Below are 20,712 nucleotides of genomic sequence, written 5' to 3'. Positions count from 1 at the left end.
AAGGCGGTCAAGATGTTCTCAGTGGTTCAGCTGTAGAACTTTTTGAGGTTCGGAGCACCCCATCCTCTGATAGGGAAAAAACGTTGACTGTCAGGGTGTATGTGGACCATGTTATTTCATTAGTGATGTGGACACCGAGGAACTTGAAGCTTGATATGGTAACTGCAAGCCAGAAGACCGCAAGGCGCTATTGAGAATCTCTAGAATCTTGTTTCTCATGGTCTGAGAGTCGTTTAGGTGCCTTTTGGCAAACTCCAAGCGGGCTGTCATGTGCCTTTTACTGAGGAGTGGCTTCTGTCTATCCACTCTACCACAAAGGCCTGATTGGTGGAGTGCTGCAGAGATGGTTGACCTTCTGGAAGGTTCTCCCATCTCAACAAAGGAACTCTGGAGCTCTGTCAGAGTGACCATCAGGTTCTTGGTCACCACCCTGACCAAGGCCGTTCTCCCCCGATTGCTCAGTATGGCAGGGCGGAAAGCTCTAGGAAGACTCTCGGTGGTTCCTAACTTCTTCCATTTAAGATTGATTGAGGCCACTGTGCTCTTGGGGACATTCAATGCAGCAAAAAATGTTGGTACGCTTCCCCAGGTCTATGCCTCGACACAATCCTGCCTTGGAGCTCTACGGACAATGCCTTCAACCTCATGGCCTGGATTTTGCTCTGAAATTCATTGTCAACTGTGGGACCTTATATAGACAGGTTTGTGCCTTTCCAAATCATGTCCAATCAACTGAATTTACCACAGGTGGACTCAAATCAAGATGTAGAAACATCTCAAGGATGATCAATGGAAACAGGATCCACCGGAGTAAGATTTTGAGTCTCATATCAAAGGGTCTGAATACTTATGTAAATAAGGTGTTTCTGTTTTTAACATTTTTGTATATTTGAAAACATTTCTAAAAATCACCAGGCGGTGACAGAGGAAGGCCCAATGAATTGTCAATGACTCTAGCCACCCAAGCCTTTTATTTATTTTATTTTATTTCACCTTTATTTAACCAGGTAGGCAAGTTGAGAACAAGTTCTCATTTACAATTGCGACCTGGCCAAGATAAAGCAAAGCAGTTCGACACATACAACGACACAGAGTTACACATGGAGTAAAACAAACATGCAGTCAATGATACAGTAGAAACAAGTCTATATATGATGTGAGCAAATGAGGGAGGTAAAGGCAAAAAAAGGCCATGGTGGCAAAGTATGGAATGGTAGATTTGCAATGGAACAATGTGCAAAGTAGAAATAAAAATAATGAGGTGCAAATGAGCAAAATAAATAAATAAAATAAATACAGTAGGGAAAGAGGTAGTTGTTTGGGCTAAATTATAGGTGGGCTATGTACAGGTGCAGTAATCTGTGAGCTGCTCTGACAGCTGGTGCTTGAAGCTAGTGAGGGAGATAAGTGTATCCAGTTTCAGAGATTTTTGTAGTTCGTTCCAGTCATTGGCAGCAGAGAACTGGAAGGAGAGGCGGCCAAAGAAAGAATTGGTTTTGGGGGTGACCAGAGAGATATACCTGCTGGAGCGCGTGCTACAGGTGAGTGATGCTATGGTGACCAGTGAGCTGAGATAAGGAGGGACTTTACTTAGAAGGGTCTTGTAGATGACATGGAACCAGTGGGTTTGGCGACGAGTATGAAGCGAGGGCCAGCCAACGAGAGCGTACAGGTCGCAATGGTGGGTAGTATATGGGGCTTTGGTGACAAAATGGATGGCACTGTGATAGACTGCATCCAATTTGTTGAGTAGGGTATTGGAGGCTATTTTGTAAATGACATCGCCAAAGTCGAGGATTGGTAGGATGGTCAGTTTTACAAGGGTATGTTTGGCAGCATGAGTGAAGGATGCTTTGTTGCGAAATAGGTAGACGATTCTGGATTTAACCTCTAGTGACTCCCCATCCCGGGTCCAGGAGCGTAATCATCGACTGACACTAATTAGCATAACGCAACGGACATAAATATTACTAGAAAATATTCATATTCTTGAAAATCACAAGTGAAATATACTGAGACACAGCTTAGCCTTTTGTTAATCACCCTGTCATCTCAGATTTTCAAAATATGCTTTACAGCCAAAGCTAGACAAGCATTTGTGTAAGTTTATCGATAGCCTAGCATAGCATTTTGTCCAGCTAGCAGCAGGTAACTTGGTCACGGAAATCAGAAAAGCAATCAAATTAAGTCGTTTACCTTTGATGAGCTTCTGATGTTTTCACTCACGAGACTCCCAGTTAGATAGCCAACATTCATTTTTTCCCAAAATATTGTTTTTGTAGGCGAAATAGCTCCGTTTGTTCTTCACGTTTGGCTGAGAAATCGACCGGAAATTACGGTCACGAAAACGCAGAAAAATATTCCAAATTAGCTCCATAATATCGACAGAAACATGGCAAACGTTGTTTATAATCAATCTTCAAGGTGTTTTTCAAATATCTATTCGATAACATATCCACCGGGACAATTGGTTTTTCAGTAGGACCGATTGGAAAAATGGCTACCTCTGTATTTTACGCGAGAATCCCTCTGAGAGCCATCAGGTGACCACTTACACAATGTAAAAAAAGTAATCTGGTCGATAGCCCATTCACTGCTCAATAGGGACGCATTGGAACGCAGCGCTTTCAAAACATGAGGCACTTCCGGATTGGATTTTTCTCAGGCTTTCTCCTGCAATATTAGTTCTGTTATACTCACAGACAATATTTTTACAGTTTTGGAAACTTTAGAGTGTTTTCTATCCCAAGCTGTCAATTATATGCATATTCTAGCATCTTGTCCTGACAAAATATCCCGTTACTATGGGAACGTTATTTTTCCAAAAATGAAAATACTGCCCCCTAGTCACAAAAGGTTTTAACTTTGGATTGGAGATGTTTGATGTGGGTCTGGAAGGAGAGTTTGCAGTCTAACCAGACACCTAGGTATTTGTAGTTGTCCACATATTCTAAGTCAGAGCAGTCCAGAGTAGTGATGTTGGACAGGCGGGCAGGTGCAGGCAGCGATCGGTTGAAGAGCATGCATTTTGTTTTACTTGTATTTAAGAGCAATTGGAGGCCACGGAAGGAGAGTTTTAGGGCATTGAAGCTTGCTTGGAGGGTTTTTAACACAGTGTTCAAAGTAGGGCCAGAAGTATACAGAATGGTGTCGTCTGCGTAGAGGTGGATCAGAGACTCACCAGCAGCAAGAGCGACATCATTGATGTATACAGAGAAGAGAGTCGGTCCAAGAATTGAACCCTGTGGCACCCCCATAGAGACTGCCAGACAACAGACCCTCCGATTTGACACACTGAACTCTATCAGAGAAGTAGTTGGTGAACCAGGCGAGGCAATCATTTGAGAAACCAAGCCTTGGTGTAAGGGTTCTAGTCCTCCTCTTCTGAGGAGGAGTAGCGAGAAGGATCGGAGGACCAATGTGCAGCGTGGTAAGTGTCCATAATGTTTTTTTAATAAAGACAATAGATCACTCGAACAAAACAACAAACGATGATGTGAATATACAAAACCAAAAACAGTACTGTGTGGACCAAACACTCACACGGAAAACACCCACAACCCAAAAGTGAAACCCAGGCTACCAAGAATGATTCTCAATCAGGGACAACATTTGACAGCTGCCTCTGATTGAGAACCATACTAGGCCGAACTCAAAAACCAACATAGAAAAACAAACATAGACTGCCCACCAAACTCACGCCCTGACCTTACTAAAACAAAGATATAATAACAGAACTAAGGTCAGAACGTGACACTTGGGCTGTTCTCTCTGCTACTGCATGGCAAGCGGTACCAGTTCACCAAGTCTGGAACCAATAGGACCCTGAACAGCTTCTACCCCCAAGCCAAATTGCTAAATTTATTATCAAATGGCTACCTGGATGACCTGCATTGACCCTTTTTTGCACTAAATCTCTTTCACTGACTCTATGCACACACACTGGACACTACCCACACACTCACACTTCCTTACACTGACACCCCAACACACACACACACACATACACACTACATATACGCCCACAAACACACATAACATGCATACTGAAGCCACACACATATACGCTGTTGCTACTGTCTATGATCTATTCTGTTGTCTAATAACTTTACCCTACCTATATGTACATAGCTATCTCAATTACCTCATACCGCTGCATATTGACTCGGTACTGCTGCTCTCTGTATATAGCCATGTTATTGTTATTCATTATTCACTGTTTAATTATACCTTGTGTCACTTTTCAATTTATTTATTGAAAAAAATGTCTATCTTTAACTCTGCATTGTTGGAAAAGGACCCTTAAATAAGCATTTCATTGTTAGTCTACACCTGTTGTTTACGAAACATGACAAATAAAATGTTATTTTAATTGACCCTGATCGTCCCCTTCTGAAGAATAGAGACTCTCAGGCACACGAACCTACTGACTCATTTTGAGAATATCAGTGACAACTTGGCTCAGTGATATTAGGCCTACAGATCAACAGGAGAAAATATGATGGGAGCGTTGGCCAATAACTCTTATCTAATCCCTGGCCACATTGACAATCCGGGGAGTCTAGGATTTCATGAATGCTTTGACAGGTCTAAAATCTTCCAAAGCCCTAATCTCATATAAATGTCAATGAGCTCTAAGGCGTCAACCTTGGGCCGGTGGGCTATAAAAACAGAGACGCCTCGGAATGCATTAAAGCACAATGACAGGCAAATAAACATAAAGAGTGATGGATGGTTGACTGATGATCAGTAGGAGAAAGAGGGTACATGAGAAGAGAGAGTACCGGAATGTTATTAAATTAGAATTTTAGAGAACACTTGTTTTATATGAGTACTTTATGAGAATGTATAAAACTGTCATTGTGATTCATAGTTGGTTTGCAGTAAGTGACATTGTACAGTAGCATACTGAGGGTGCGTTCGTAAATTCACTCTGGCTATCTACTCCAATTTCAGAGCACTCTCGTCAGAGCGCAGAATAACTGAGGAATTTATGAACGCTCAACACCCGTTGAATATGGCCGGTGTCAGTAAACATCAGTAAACTTAATTAAATTGTTGCCAGCAGCACAGTTACAGTCACCAACACTCTGGATAACATGAAAACAGCCTAACCAGCTCTGCTAGGGCAAGTAAACTGATCAGAGTGAGGTATTCTCTCATTTATGTCTGGAAGTAGCTAGCAAGCTACCTAACTTTATCCAGTTAGCTTGGGTGCGTGACTGCCATTGTGAGGTCAGAATGCTCGGATCAACCCTACTACTCGGCCAGAGCGTCCAATGTGCGCTCTAAATGCTCCGAGAGCGAAAAGTTCTGAATTTATGAACAGACAATCTGACAAAGCTCTGAATTGATGGTTTTTGCGACTAAACTTGAAGAAACTTTAAAAGTTCTACCACAAGAAGCTGGTTGAGAGAATGCCAAGAGTGTGCAAAGCTGTCATCAACGCAAAAGGTGGCTACTTTGAAGAATCAAATATAAATTATATATTTATTTTTCTTAACAATTTTTTTATTTATTAACCCTAACCCAAAATAACATGGTCCTTGTCACCATATGAGAACCAGGGCAGGATGGCAGCACAACATGTCATAAGGATGACACCAGGGCCCACAAGACATGCAGTTGCCCATGCCCAGTACATCGCCTCAACATTCTACATGTTCATCACACCAGCCATCAAAGAAATCATCCTGGAGATGACACATTTGGGCGGTTTCCGTAAATATGGAGACAACTGGAAAATTATGGATGAGATTGACCTGCGTGCCTCTTAGCTGGTGTGTATAGGTCCCGAGGCGAGGCTACATGTAGTCTCTGGGATGCAGAGAGTGGAAGGGAGATGTGCTGTGCCACGATGCCACTGAAAGTCTTTCACACTTTCTCAAGAATGCTATGATTTGATAACCTGCAAGACTTGTGAGAGACAAACTGGCAGCCATAAGAGAGGTCTGGGAGGAATGGGTGGAGCGTCTGCCATACCTCTATAACCCTGGGCCTGAAGTAACAGTGGATGAGCAACTGGTTCCATTCAGAGGTACATTTTTATTTGCATATCTGTAATGTAAGTGATATTCACTGTTCATTTTATTATGCATTGCTGTAATATCATTGATTTATGTGAATGGTTTCTGTGACACTGAAACTAATTACTGATAGTAATCTCTTTTGTCAAAAGGTCCCTGTCCTTTCCGGAATTATATGCCCAGCAAGCCAGCAAAGTATGGCATCAAGCTATTGGTGGCCTGTGACGCACAATCCAGCTACGCTTGGAACATTCAGGTCTACACAGGGAAGCCGACCAGTGGAGGCCCGGAGAAGAACCAGAGGATGAGTGTTGTGTGACTATTTCTTCACCTCTTATGAATTCAGCCAGCAGTTCCTGAAGAGGAAGATCACCATGGTTGGCACAGTTAGAAAGAACAAGCCTGAGCTCCCCCTGCACTCCTCGCAACAAGGGGCAGAGAGGCCTTCTCATCAAAGTTTACCTTCACCCCCGCCACCACTCTAGTTTCTTACCTCCCAAAGAGGAACAATAATGTGGTTCTCCTGAGCACACTGCACAAAATTGTTGAGATCAGTGATCGTGAGGACAGGAAGCCAGCCATCATCCTGGACTACAACCACAACAAAGGAGGCATGGACAAACTGGACAAGGTGATTGGAACTTACAGCTGCAGGAGGATGACCGCCTGCTGGCCCCTGATCATTTTCCATAACATCATTGATGTGTCCTCATACAATGCCTTCGTGATATGGAACAAGATCAACCCTACCTGGATGCCCGATATGTGGAACAAGAGGAGGGTGTTCCTGGAGCAGCTGGGAAAGGCACTTGCAACCCCACACATTCAAAGAAGGGAGCACCTCCCCCACACAGCAGCCTCTACAGTGCCTGTGAAAGCTGTTCAGGGGGCTGAATCTTGTCCTGATCCACCTGAGGCTACAGCTTGGCCAGGCCCAGCCCCCCAATTTTGTCCCCCAAAACAAATACTAGGTGTTGCACGTGAGAAATACATCTGCAAAGTTCATGCATACACACTTGCATACTGTCCTACATGTGCTAATTAGAGTCGATTGATTTATGTTCTTCACGTTTTTGTTTTGTATCTATTATCTTATTTTATTCTTATTGATTGTTGCTGTTGAAACAGTACACCTTGTGGGTGGGGGCAATGGTTCAAAAACATGGGAGAAGACTAGTATTTCGTAGTTGAATTCCTCATTGTACAGTATATAAGAATATATCACTATGTTGCCAAATAAGTTCAAGACTGTTATTGTTTTCCTTCAATAAAATGCATTCAAAACTACTTTCTGCACAGTTCTGCTACTTTCTTAGGCTATACAAGTGATCTCTTGCAAAAAAAAATGAACGTTTACACCTATGCAGTACCTTTAGCAATAATAATATTAACAATAAACCTCTACTTAAGTAAAGAAAACAACTATGACAGGTGTGTTGTAATAAAAATTAGTGGTGTCCACTGATTAAATGCAATCTTTCTCACTCTCTCACTGCAGGGAGTATTCGTCCATCTGCTTCTCCCGCCGGCGCAGGGTTCTTCTTGTTGTATCGACTGCCGGGGTCTTAATAATATCACAGTTAAAAACTGTTTCCCTCTACTACCCATCTCCTCGGCTTTCAAACCTCTTTAGGGATTGACCATCTTCTCAAAGTTGGACCTTTGAAACGCCTACCATCTGGTTCGGATACGGGAAGGAAATTAATGGAAGACAGCCTTTAACATGGCTAGCAGGTACTAAAAGTACTTGGTTGTGCCATTCGGGCTGTGTTTCAGGCTGTTGTCAACAATGTGCTCCGGGACATGCTGAACGGTTCGTGTTTGTCTACTTCGATGACATCCTTGTCTTTTCCCGTTCAGCTCAAGAGCACGTAAGACAGGTCCTTCACGTCTCCTGGAGAACCAGCTTTTCGTTAAAACTGAGAAATATATCGCTCCACCATCTCCTTCCTAGGATACGTCATCGCTGCAGGACATACAGATGGATCCAGACAAGGTGAGAGTGGTGCTGGATTGGCCTCAACCCACATCCAGAGTGCAGTTGCAATGTTTCCTGGGTTTACTAACTTCTATTGCCGCTTCATCCGGGATTACAGCACCCTGGCTTCCCCCCTCTCAGCACTCACCTCTCCCAATATTCCATTCATGTGGTCTCCAGCAGCTGACCAGGCGTTCTCAGACCTCAAACATTAATTCCCTACAGCCCCCATCTTAATCCATCTGGACCCGTCCTGTCAGTTTGTGGTGGAGGTCGACGCCTCGGATGTCGGAGTGGGGGCCGTCCTGTACCAGCGTTCTGCCCAGGACCATAAGCTGCACCCCTGTACTTTTCTTTCCCATCGTCCTACCACTGCTGACATTAATTATGATGTGGGAAATTGAGAACTCCTCAAGATGGTGTTGGATGAGTGGAGGCACTGGTTGGAGGAGGCGGAACACCCATTCTTAGTGGACTGACCATAAGAACCTGGAATATCTCCGCACCTCCAAGAGCCTCAACTCTAGGCAGGCTTGTTGGACACTGTTATTCACCAGTTTCAATTTCACTCTCTCCTACCACCCAGCGTCCAAGAATGTGAAGCCTGGCGCACTCTCACTTTTGTATAGCCCCAGGGCTACTCCCTCTGCCCTCGAGACCATCCTCCCTACCTCCTGTCTAGAGGCTGCATTCGTCTGGGGTACAGAGAGCCTGATCCGTAAGGTGCAGCGTTCATCTAACCAGATGTTTGTCCCAGACTCTGCATTCCCCAGTGATGGAATGGGCACATTCCTCGAGACTGACCTGCCATCCAGGCTCCCGTTGGACCCTGGCTTTCATCCAACAACACTTTTGGTGTCCTTCCATAGTTCCTGATGTCTCAGCATTCGTCACCGCCTGCACTGTGTGCACAAAATAAGACTCCACAGCAAGCTCCTGCTGGCCTTCTTCAACCACCCATGTTCCTCACCACCCCTGTTCCCATATTTCCTTGGGCTTTGTTTCTGGTCTTCCTCCAATCCTGACTGTGGTGGATAGGTTTTCTAAAGCCACAAATTGTATTCCCCTTCCCAAGTTGCCCTCAGTCAAAGAGACGGCTCAGCTCATGGTGCAGCACATCTTCCGGCTCCATGGACTTCTGGTCGACATGGTCTCTGATCGTAGTCCTCAGTTCTCATCCCGGTTCTGGAAGGCGTTCTGTACTCTTATTGGGTCGTCGGCCAGCCTGTCCTCTGGTTTTCATCCCCAATCTAACAGTCAGTTGGAGCGTGAAAAATCAGGACCTGGATACAGCTCAGATGCCTCGTCTCCAACAACCCCACCACCTGGAGCCAGCAACTTGTGTGGGTGGAATACACCCATGACACCCTTCCCTGCTCGGCCACTGGTCTCTCGCCCTTTGAGTGTTCTTTGGGATATCAACCCCCGCTCTTCCCTGAGGAAGAAGTCAGCAAACCCTCTTCCAAGATGTTCGTCCACCGATGATGGTGGAAACATTATGTACAAAAAACACAATAAAAAATGCACAAATAGCAGCTTTGGTCAGGAGCCCGTAAAACGGCCACTATCCACTGCAGTGACATCTTTTAATATGATGTGATGTTTTGAACAATTCAACTTGTGCAAGACAACTTCTGCATCTGCAAGAGTTTTGCTATGATATTTTTTGCAATTTCCTCTGTAGTCTCAAAGTCTATGGACTAAAGCTCAAAGCAAAATGCATGGTTGCTGTTTTAGACAGGCGTGATATACCTTAGCTAGGTGGGTCTAGGTATGGCTATTGGCAAAGTCAAACTCAAGCCTCGATCAACAACGAAACCTAAATTGTTGAATACACAAAGAATTCTTAAACAAGGTTTCACTTTCCAGCAAAAACATTTGAACTCATACATTTTTTGTAGTGTGCTCTTCTTTTGTGCCTTTAAGAAAATAGACACTTTTTTTGCAGGAAAACAAACTTTTTGAAACTGCATCGTGCATTAAAATAAAAGTCTGAATCGGCTAAGAATGCCAATGAAGTAGTAATAGTACATCAGGGGTTTGCACTCAGGCAGCCATGAGTAGTGGAATTGAAGGATGAATAGTGAGGCCCCATCTTTTAGGAGTGGAGAACAGAGCATGACTTCAAGAAGACAGCAGCATTCCTAGCCTGTCAGAAGACTGAGATGCTGACTAAAGTGACAAGCTAACAGCACCTATACAGCCAAGCCAAACTCAAACTCTTAGACAGACTCAGAAGGGGAGGAGTGCTTTGTCATGAAAGGTGGTATTCATGATGCTTTATTCATTATATTTGGGGAAGAAAGACTCCTTCAGAATCCGCATGAAATGATGCATACATTTGAGAGTGTTATAAATTGGTCTGACATTTTTCATATCTGCAACATTGCTTCTGACACTTGCCATAGCCTGACAGTGCTAAAATACATACTTCAGCAACAACAGTCTTCACATACTGTAAACACAAACAAACAAAAGCAGCAGTGATTTGCAAGCTTGAACATAAAGAATGAAATCCCTTTCTGATCTACTGGAAAATCCCTTTCTGATCTTCTGGACATGAGGTGTTAATTGTTGCAGATGGTGCATCCAATACTATTCTGGCTCCGGTGTACCGAATGTATGCGCAGGGAACGATTCACAACTGAGTGCTGGTTCCCAACTGATCAAGAATTCCCATATATTACTGTATTCTATCATTGTTCTCTGCTGGTGGTATGATTAATTTACACTCCGCTGGTGGTATGTAAACAGTGATTACACCAATGTTACCTTATCATCTATCATCTTTCAAGGCTCGGTTTTGCCTTTCAGGCTTCAATAGGGCTTGAATTAAATCTTTCAGGATATAAGGTTAAAATTAGTGTAATAGAGTTTATTTTCTTTCATGTTTTTGCTGAGCTGCCGGAGCAGCTTAAGTATTTCATGGCCATGTGGAGAAGATGAACCACTCCTGGCCCCTCTGGATGATTTAAATGAATGCCCCAGGCAAGCTAACCACACCAGCATTACTAAAGTGGTTCTTCCTTTAAAAGTTGCGTTGTACTGCAGCACCCCTGGCGAGCTGCCATAGAATTCTATGGCACATTATTTAAGTATCATTGTTTCCATTAATGTTAGTTAGTGCTAGTTTGACCTCCAGGGGGAATCTTTGAAAAGCATTTGACTGTTTTTAATATTGGCTGTACTAGAGAATTTAAAACAGTTTTTTGTAAGAACATGAGTATATGAGTTTTATTTTAAGAAATGTAGCTTAATTAATCTGATTAATATTATGGTGTTTCTATTCCAAGAAAAATGAAGAACGAAACCCTCAGGGTTCTTGTTAGGGAAAATATGGAGCTGTACAACGTGACCGATCGGTAGTAAGCTACTAAGTGACTGCGAATTAAGAGAAAAATCATCCTAATATTTCCACACCCTAAACGGAGATTCAGTGAAAATAAAATTCTCATTAACGTCCCTAAACTCGGCAAGAGTCTATTGTCCTGCTGAAATTTGAAATAAACATTAGCATTTTGAAAGAGTATTTTTATCATTATTCTACTAACGAAAGCATAAAGATGCCAATTAAGAAATACTGTACAGTATAAGCTTTATCTGACATTTTGCGGTTGCATGAGGTTTAGAGTACTTAATATATTACAGAATTTTGGCTGTCAGAAGTATTAAAATCAACTAATACTTTATTATCCAAACGTTTAAAGTGCAGCAAGTATTAGGATTTTTTTTGTTTTCTTACACATACAAATATTTGAACACACACACAACATGAGCAGATTAACTTGGTCAAAACAATTATTTATTAAAGACTATCAGACTGATAGTCCAGATAGTCCATTTGAGCCACAATTTAGGCTACCGATATGTGAGCGATATTTTGGATATTATTTAGTTTTAAAATAACCGAAAGTGAGCGGTTGTAATCTGAATAAAGGGAAAAAGGCCATTCTTGAACATGGTGTGAGACATTAGGCCCTTCTAATTTTGTCTGGCTTGCCATTTCCAAATCAAATCAAATATTTTTTGCTCATTTAAACAGGTCGCTAGGTTTATGCAAAACCATAAGTAAATAGGTCAACTGTGATGTGACTAAATAGTTAATCAGGGTGATCTTTCCACAAATCGACAAGTATTCTCCTTTCCATGGTAGCAAGATCTTAACTATTTTTGCTAACTTTCTATTAAAATGTATTGGAGTAAGCTAATCCTTGTATGTGTATACTGAGTATGTCCACATCCCCATCAGTCCATTCTCTTGGTAAACTACATGGTAATGTAAAAGTTATATTTTTTAGTGATCCAATACGTTATATAGTAAGTAAAAAGATATCAAGCTTGCAACACGCATCGGATTACTCATTATGAAAATGATTTTTTTCTGGTCTGTGAGAATATCTAAGGGGCTTTAATATAATTATAATGCTTGGTTAATAATAACAATAATAATAATTGTTGGATAACAGATCAGCTCTCAGAACTCATTAAGAGGTGGCTTCTGTCTTCAATATGCTTTAAAAGCTTTATTGTCCAAATGTTTAAAGTGCTTGTGGGCGACAGAGAGAATGCATTTGACTGACTTTCAGGAGGAACGGAAAATTGCGTATCAATTCATAAACCACATGCCATGGAATCGGTACATCAAAAATCTCTTCCCAACTTTTTTGCAATCTATATGGCACAGCTGTCAATGTTACGAACAGATAGTCAATTTGTGCCACAGTTTAGACTACAGATAGATCAGCGTTCTAACTCCCCGTTGTGATAGTGTGGTGCAATGACAGAATGCCACCATCTACCACTAGCGGTCTAGTGTAACTAACATGTGTTCATTTGTGTTAACTAGACTACCTGGCTAGCCTCATGGCTCTGCGGTCATGGGAGAATACCTTCCCGAAGTCGAACTGTCCCAACGTGGTTTCCTTCAGATAGCATACAGTAGCTGCTAGCAAGCTTGCACATTTGTATTTGTATTTATTAAAGATCCTGTTTATGGGGTCCAGCATCATTAAGACAGTTTATTACACTTTAAAATATTACATGACATTACATTTCATAAAACATTAAGTGTGTTCCCTCAGACCACTACTCTACTACCACATATCTTCCATACAAAATCCATGTGTACGCGTGTATAGTGTGTGTCTTACCATGTGTATGTGTGTCTGTACCTGTGTGTGTGTCTCTTCACAGTTCCCGCTGTTTCTTAAGGTGTATTTGTATATGTTTTTAAAATCTGATTCTACTGCTTGCATCAGTTACCTGATGTGGAATAGAGTTCAGTGTAGCCATGGCTCTACATATGTAGTACTGTGCACCTCCCATAGTCTGTTCTTGACTTGGGGATTGTGAAGAGACCTTTGGTGGTGCTAGCAGTTTAAACAGGCACCTCGCTGCATTCAGCACATTACAATGTCACACTAGCTAGCATTAGCTGCGAAGCTTCTAACGAGCTAGCTTATGGTGACTGGCTCGCTGGATAGTAAGCTATTCCAACCTGCACATACAGTTGCTTTACTATGGCTAGATAACTCAGAAACTATTTCCCCACATTCCTAGATGGTAGTATTGCTAGCTCCCTTCTCTTATTTAGTTTAACCTACGCTCACTTGTTTGTGTTGACTAAACTGACCTGTTGAGCCTCACAGCATTAGGGTCATGGGAGATTTTTCAGCCCAAATTCTAACAACGCACCCTGGAAGCTAGCTTACGTCTACTCTAGCCTCACAGCTATAGCGTTTATTCACAGTGCTCACTTCAGCTAGCTTTTAGCCATGAGACATCTAATGACCTATCTCAGGCAGCAATGCTGAAAAGCCAGCTACTACTGGCCAGCTTTCATCTCTCATTTAGTAACCTAACGTTCACTCGCTTTTCATTGGCTAAACTGACCAGCTAAGCTTCCTGGTTTTATGATCAAAAGAGACTCTCAGGACCAAAGAAACAATCTATTTATACGGTTGTCTTCGGCGAACATGGTGCTAGCTAGCAAGGCTATTAGCCAGCTAGTTGAATACTGGCTAGCTAACACTAAAAGAGTCATGGCTAAGCGTTGACTAGCACATGCATACCCGTTCAAGCAATGCTTTTCCCCTGGAGTTATGGCCCCTTCAATCGGAAACTAACATGCTCATTCAGCTCTCTAACGAGTCCCGTGAGTGTTGTGAGGTTTTACAGAGTACCCACTTGTGCTAAGCCTAGGCCACGCAATTGGTCCTCATGACTAACACAAGCTAGCTAACTAGTCTGTCTATTTTGTGCTTACTTATCCAAGTGCCCTCCAAGTTACAGCTCACTCCTCTGCACCTTTTCTATGTTTAAACTGAGGCTGAATGAGTTAAATGTCAGTCGCAAACAAGTACTGTCCCCACTCCGTGCCTAACAGCACTGTGCCTCCAGAAAGACATCAACCTCTGTCCCCTCGTAACAGGGACACAGGGCTGTTATTTTGATAAAAATGTCTCTATTTGACACCAGTTCTTTCTCATAGCAGAGAATTAATGTGCGTGCGTGGTTACACCCTTATGGCTGTCTATTTTTACGAGAGGACACAAGCTTCAGTTCACTATAAAATCACCCATTTCTACTGGGTTCTATTTTTAATAGCCAACGGCGACTAGACAAAAGTCGCCACCATGCGGTAGAAGTGTGACATGCACAGAAAGAAAGTGAAGCCTTCATCTTCTGCCCACCCCGCAGATCTGGGCCCTGTGGCAGCCCATTGGTTCCTGCATCTCACCAACTCACAGCTGGGAATGGGCAACAAGCTGGCCTTGGGGGTCCCCTGCAACGCAGCAATCTGCCAAAACTCAGGTTAGGCCCCTGAACCAGGCCAAATTTGTAGGGAAGCAGTCTTACGCTGCAGCCGAACCTAGGGTGCAGGCCTTGTGACTGAGGAAAATAGTATGCAGGGCTTACATCTCTCTGCCCTACCCTCCCTCTTCAAATTTAATGGTTGCTACTCTTCCCCTCTGAGTTTCACATCAGTAGGAAGGCAGGGCTGCGTGAAGACAAAACCATATTCTTTGTGCAGCAGCTCACTTTCATGACCATGCTCACATGAGGAAATGTACAGTTGAAGTCAAAAGTTTGCATACACTTAGGTTGGAGTCAATAAAACCTGTTTTCAACCACTCCACAAATATTTTGTTAACAAACTATGGTTTTGGCAAGTCGGTTGGGACATCTACTTTGTGCATGACACAAGTCATTTTTCTAACAAGTGTTTACAGACGAATTACATCACTTATAATTCACTGTAACACAATTCCAGAGGGTCAGACGTTTAAATACATTAAGTTGACTGTGCCTTTAAACAGCTTGGAAAATTCCAGAAAATTATGTCATGGCTTTAGAAGCTTCTGATAGGCTAATTGACCAAATTTGAGTCAATTGGAGGTGTACCTGTAGATGTATTTCAAGGCTTACCTTCAAACTCAGTGCCTCTTTTGCATGACATCATGGGAAAATCAAAAGAAATTAGTAAAGACCTCTGAAGGTACCACGTTCATCTGTACAAACAATAGTACGCAAGTATAAACACCATGGGACCACGCAGCCATCATACCGCTCAGGAAGAAGACGCATTCTGTCTCCTAGAGATGAACATACTTTAGTGCGAAATGTGCAAATCAATCCCAGAACAACAGCAAAGGACCCTGTGAAGGTGCTGGATACAAAAGTATCTATATCCACAGTAAAACGAGTCCTATATCGACATAACCTGAACTGTCGCTCAGCAAGGAAGAAGCCACTGCTCCAGATCCGCTGTAAAAAAAAGCCAGACTACGGTTTGCAACTGCACATGGGGACAAAGATTGTACTTTTTGGAGAAATGTCCTGTGGTCTGATGAAATAAAAATAGAGATGATTGCCCATAATTACCATCGTTATGTTTGGAGGAAAAAGGAGGAGGCTTGCAAGCCAAAGAATACCAACCCAACCGTGGAGCATGGGGGTGGCAGCATCATGTTGTGGGGGTGCTTTGCTGCAGGAGGGATTGGTGCACTTCACAAAATAGAGAGCATCATGAGGCAGGAAAATGATGTGGATATATTGAAGCAACATCTCAAGACATCAGTCAGGAAGTTAATAAAGCTTGGTCACAAATGGGTCTTCCAAATGGACAATGACCACAAGCATTCTTCCAAACTTGTGGCAAAATGGCTTAAGGACAACAAAGTCAAGGTATTGGAGTGGCCATCACAAAGCCCTGACCTCAATCCTATAGAAAATTTGTGAGCAGAACTGAAAAAGCGTGTGCGTGCAAGGAGGCCTACAAACCTGATTCAGTTACACCAGCTCTGTCAGGAGGAATGGGCCAAAATTCACCTAACTTATTGTGGGAAGCTTGTGGAAGGCTACCCGAAACGTTTGACCCAAGTTAAACAATTTAAAGGCAATGCTACCAAATATGTAACGGTTTTCTTGAGTTGAAGGAGAGTCGGACCAAAATGCAGCGTGGTGGTTATTCATGGTTTTTTAATGAAGGAAAACTATACATGAATAAACTAATAAAACAATAACTGTGCGAAAACCTAAACAACCTATCTGGTGACAGGAACAATCACCCACGAAACACTCAAAGAATATGGCTGCCTAAATATGGTTCCCAATCAGAGACAACGAATAAACACCTGCCTCTGATTGAGAACCACTCCAGACAGCCATAGACTATGCTAGATAACCCTACTATAATACAATCCCAATACCTACAAAAAAAAACAAGACAAAGCACACCACATAAATAAACCAATGTCACACCCTGGCCTGACCAAAATAATAAAGAAAACACAAAATACTAAGACCAGGGCGTGACAAAATACTAATTGAGTGTATGTAAACTGCTGACCCATTGGGAATGTGATGAAAGAAATAAAAGCTGAAATAAATAATTCTCTCTACTATTATTCTGACATTTCACATTCTTAAAATGAAGTGGTGATCCTAACTGACCTAAGACAGGGAAATTCTTACAATGATTACATGTCAGGAATTGTGAAAACCCCAGTTTAAATGTATTTGGCTGAAGTGTATGTAAACTTCTGACATCAAATGTAAGGCATTCAACCACTACTCTAGTATGTAGTGTAATATGGGTAAATTCCCAAGGGTGCTACATTCCAGGTGAATAACATAAAATGAATCATTAGATTGTTTTCTACAATTTTACAACTTTAACATGCTTGTACTTAACAGTGTGTAAGGGCTATTTGACCTAGAAGGAGAGTGATGGAGTGCTGCATCAGATGACCTGACCTCCACAGTCATCCGACCTCAAACCCAATTGTGATGGTTTGGGATGAGTTGGACCGCAGTGTGAAGAAAAAGCAGCCAACAAGTGCTCAGCATATGTGGGAACTCCTTCAAGACTGTTGGAAAGACATTCCCTGTGAAGCTGGTTGCGGGAATGCTGTCATCAAGGCAAAGGGTGGCTACTTTGAATCTAAAATGTTAAATATATTTTGATTTGTTTAACACTTTTTTGTTTTCAACATTATTTTATTTGTATTACTTCATAGTTCTGATATATTCATTATTATTATACAATGTAGAAAATCAAAAAATATATAGAAAAACCCTTGAATGAGTAAGCATGTCCAAACTTTTGACTGGTACTGTAGGTATTACAGACTGGGTCAGGGAGAGGTTGGAAATGTCAGTGAAGACACTTGCCAGCTGGTCAGCGCATGCTCTGAGTGTGAGTCCTGGTAATCCTTCTGTGTAGCCCTTCACAGCTCATTGAGTGTGGTCTTAGTGCCAGCATCGGTTTGTCGTGGTAAGTAGACAGCTCTGAAAAATATAGATGACTCTCTTGGTAAATAGTATGGTACTCCAACTTATCATGAGGTATTCTAACTTAGGCGAGCTGAACCTCGAGACTTCCTTAACAATGTTACAAAGAGACGTACACCACCCCCTTTGAGTTTACCTGACGCTGCAGTTCTGTTCTGACGATGTATAGAAAAACCAGCTAGATGTTCAGCCACCACTCTGAGAAACAGAAGATATTACAATTCTTCAGATCACGTTGATAGGATAGTCTCGAACGGAGCTTGTCCAGTTTATTCACCAGTGATTGCACGCTCACCAAACGAACGGAGGGTAGAGGTGGTTTTTCCACTCGTCAACTCTTCTTCGAGTGTCGGGGATTTGGGCCTGGACAAAAAAATCCTAATCCAAATCTAGGTTAGTGATTGCTGTTCTGATATCCAGAAGCTCTTTTTGGTCATAGGAAATTTTAGCTGAAACATTATGTACAAAAAAAGTTCAGATCAGGGGAAAAAAACTGACAAAATATCACACAGTTGGTCAGGAGACCGTAAAACGTCTGCTATTCCCTCCAGCAGAATCTTTTCACACAAAAAATAAAAAGCTGGCATAAGGTGTTTTATTGAACTGAGATTCTGATGACTATAGATTAATGATGATGATTTAAGCATAATTATATTAACACTGTGTAAATGGAGTTTGTTGTATTGTATTCATTTTCTTTTGTCATGTTTTGTCTCTGCTGCTGTCTGACACTGAATATCCGATCGGAGATCTATCAATTAAATATTTTTTATCATAGTTCAATCTGATACAATATTTGACAAATACTACAATGTAAGAAGCAACCGGCTTTGTTTAATTGTTATGAATTTTATCAATGCACACCTGTTCTCGCCGCACACCTATTCCCATAACAGGTTTTATTTCCTTTTATTTTTATTTTGGGATGAGTTGGACTGCAGAATGAAGGCAAAGCAGCCAACAAGTGCTCAGCATATGTGGGAAATCCTTCAAGACTATTGGATAAGCATTCCAGGTGACTACCTCATGAGTCTGGTTGAGAGAATGCCAAGAGTTAAGGCAAAGGGTGGCTGTTTGATGAATCTCAAACATAAAATAGACTGATTTGTTTAACACTTTTTTGGTTACTACATGATTCCATGTGTGTTATTTCATAGTTTTGATGTCTTCACTATTATTCTACAATGTAGAAAATAGTAAAAATAAAGAAAAACCCTTGAATGAGTAGGTGTTCTAAAACTTTTGACCGATAACATTAGTTATGTAGAGGTATGAATATGTGAGGTGCACTACATAGACCTACCATTGATCCACATGGCATCAGGGTCATGCACCTGGAACTCTCGCTGAAAGATGTCAACTGGGTGCCTAGAGACTTGGAGCTGTCATTTGCGAAGAAATTTCACAAAATGGGTCTGTAAGTCGACATACAAACGACTTGTACTCAAATGCTTAGTAAATGTCCCTAAAGATTTTCAAGTGACTCACACAGCAACAATTACAACTAAGGACATTGATACAATCCAAGGTTTGAATTTTAATTGTGAATAAAAGAGGTAAGCAAAAGCAGGTATGATAATCCGAACCTCAAGGCAAGTCCTTCATCTGAATCATCATCTATATGAAATCAACCATTTAAATGGCCTAATGAATTGAGAGGACGGTCAGTGGAGAGACAGCTTAACCTTAATCAAGTCCAGCAGCAATAATCAGAAGTAGTGACAATATTTATATTTAATTACCTATGAAAATATTCACATCAAGCATTCAAATCCTTTCATTTGCAAGGGCAATGGAGTGTTACACTTTTAACTAAAGATATTTTTCATGTCAATGGGGATTAAATGAAAGGTGTTAGTTTTAAATTGGAAGACTAAATTCTAAGCAGGTAGCTCTTGGTCTGTTTTGTAAAACTGCATTAATTGAGAATGGTGAGAAGTTAGAACCAAGGTCTTTTGAAATTCTGTTAATATTAAATGCTCAAAAAAATACTGCAAGTTTTGATGATTTTCTCAAAAAACAATGTTTTACTCCAGGGGCTTACGTTTGGACAGAAGAACAATGGCCAGTCCAATGAGCGACAGCACAACCACAATGACCAGCAGAGAGATGGCAATACCTTTCCAGTTCCTGTCTGGTCCTAAATCCGGTACACCCTAGAGAGAGGGAGGGAGAGACAGAGAGAGAGAGAGGTTAACGTTCATGAAGTTATGAGGAAGATATACAACTGATTTGTAGCAAAGGTAGAAGGGGAAACAAACAAGATACACATCTCCCAACCCATCAATCTGGCCATGATGCCAAATAGTACAGACCCCTAGGTAGGGTAACAGAGCACAGGTGGGCAACAAGCAGTGTCATTTTCCAGAAGGAAGTTTCGGAAAGTCCCACCCACTGGGTAACCAGGCCCACCCAATCAGATTGAGCCAAAAAAATATGATTTTTCATTTTTGAATGCTCTTTACTTGTCAGTTTTCCAAACAGAACATTACTTGTCTTTTTACCTAAACATGCAAACGCTATCAGATCAAATTCATAGTGCACTGGGTTCGTCAGATTTGGTGAAATATAACAGAACAGATTAACTGGAATGACATTCACTATCAGGGGATGCCAAAATGAACTAACTGAAAGCCACACACCTTTTAAGTCATGAATATGACTGCATAAAACCTAGTGGTCAAACAGGAAAATTATTTCAATCATTTTTTACCTGAGAGGATTTTAGAAACACTTCAAATAAGGGCTTGTTTTGTGTAGGCTTACCCTGGCGTGACGTCTCTCTCGGGCAATGTGATTTATCAATATATTTTGCTCTATTTAGTCTCAGATTCGAAAAATGCTAATTAGCGTCAACGAAGACATCATACAAAACTACAAATCCCTGCAAGCTCATGCACATCATCTCCAGCT

The 20,712-nt window shown here is 41.7% G+C and overlaps 1 long non-coding RNA gene across 1 annotated transcript; it reads right to left on the bottom strand.

The window, feature by feature from the left end:
• Positions 1 to 16,460: 16,460 nt before the first annotated feature.
• Positions 16,461 to 18,542, bottom strand: LOC149972830 (uncharacterized). Its single transcript, XR_016490716.1, has 3 exons — positions 18,095 to 18,542; positions 17,936 to 17,997; positions 16,461 to 17,796 (listed from the first exon to the last, which is right to left on the bottom strand). It is a non-coding gene; the product is annotated as an uncharacterized LOC149972830 (long non-coding RNA).
• Between the last annotated feature and the right edge of the window lie 2,170 nt (positions 18,543 to 20,712).

This window comes from Oncorhynchus mykiss, chromosome 22 (genome assembly GCF_057628025.1).
Source record: "Oncorhynchus mykiss isolate SJ-2025 chromosome 22, ASM5762802v1, whole genome shotgun sequence".
In the NCBI taxonomy this organism is placed as follows: domain Eukaryota; kingdom Metazoa; phylum Chordata; class Actinopteri; order Salmoniformes; family Salmonidae; genus Oncorhynchus; species Oncorhynchus mykiss.
Note: the sequence above shows the minus strand (reverse complement) of the source record. Positions and strands in the feature narration are given on the sequence as shown.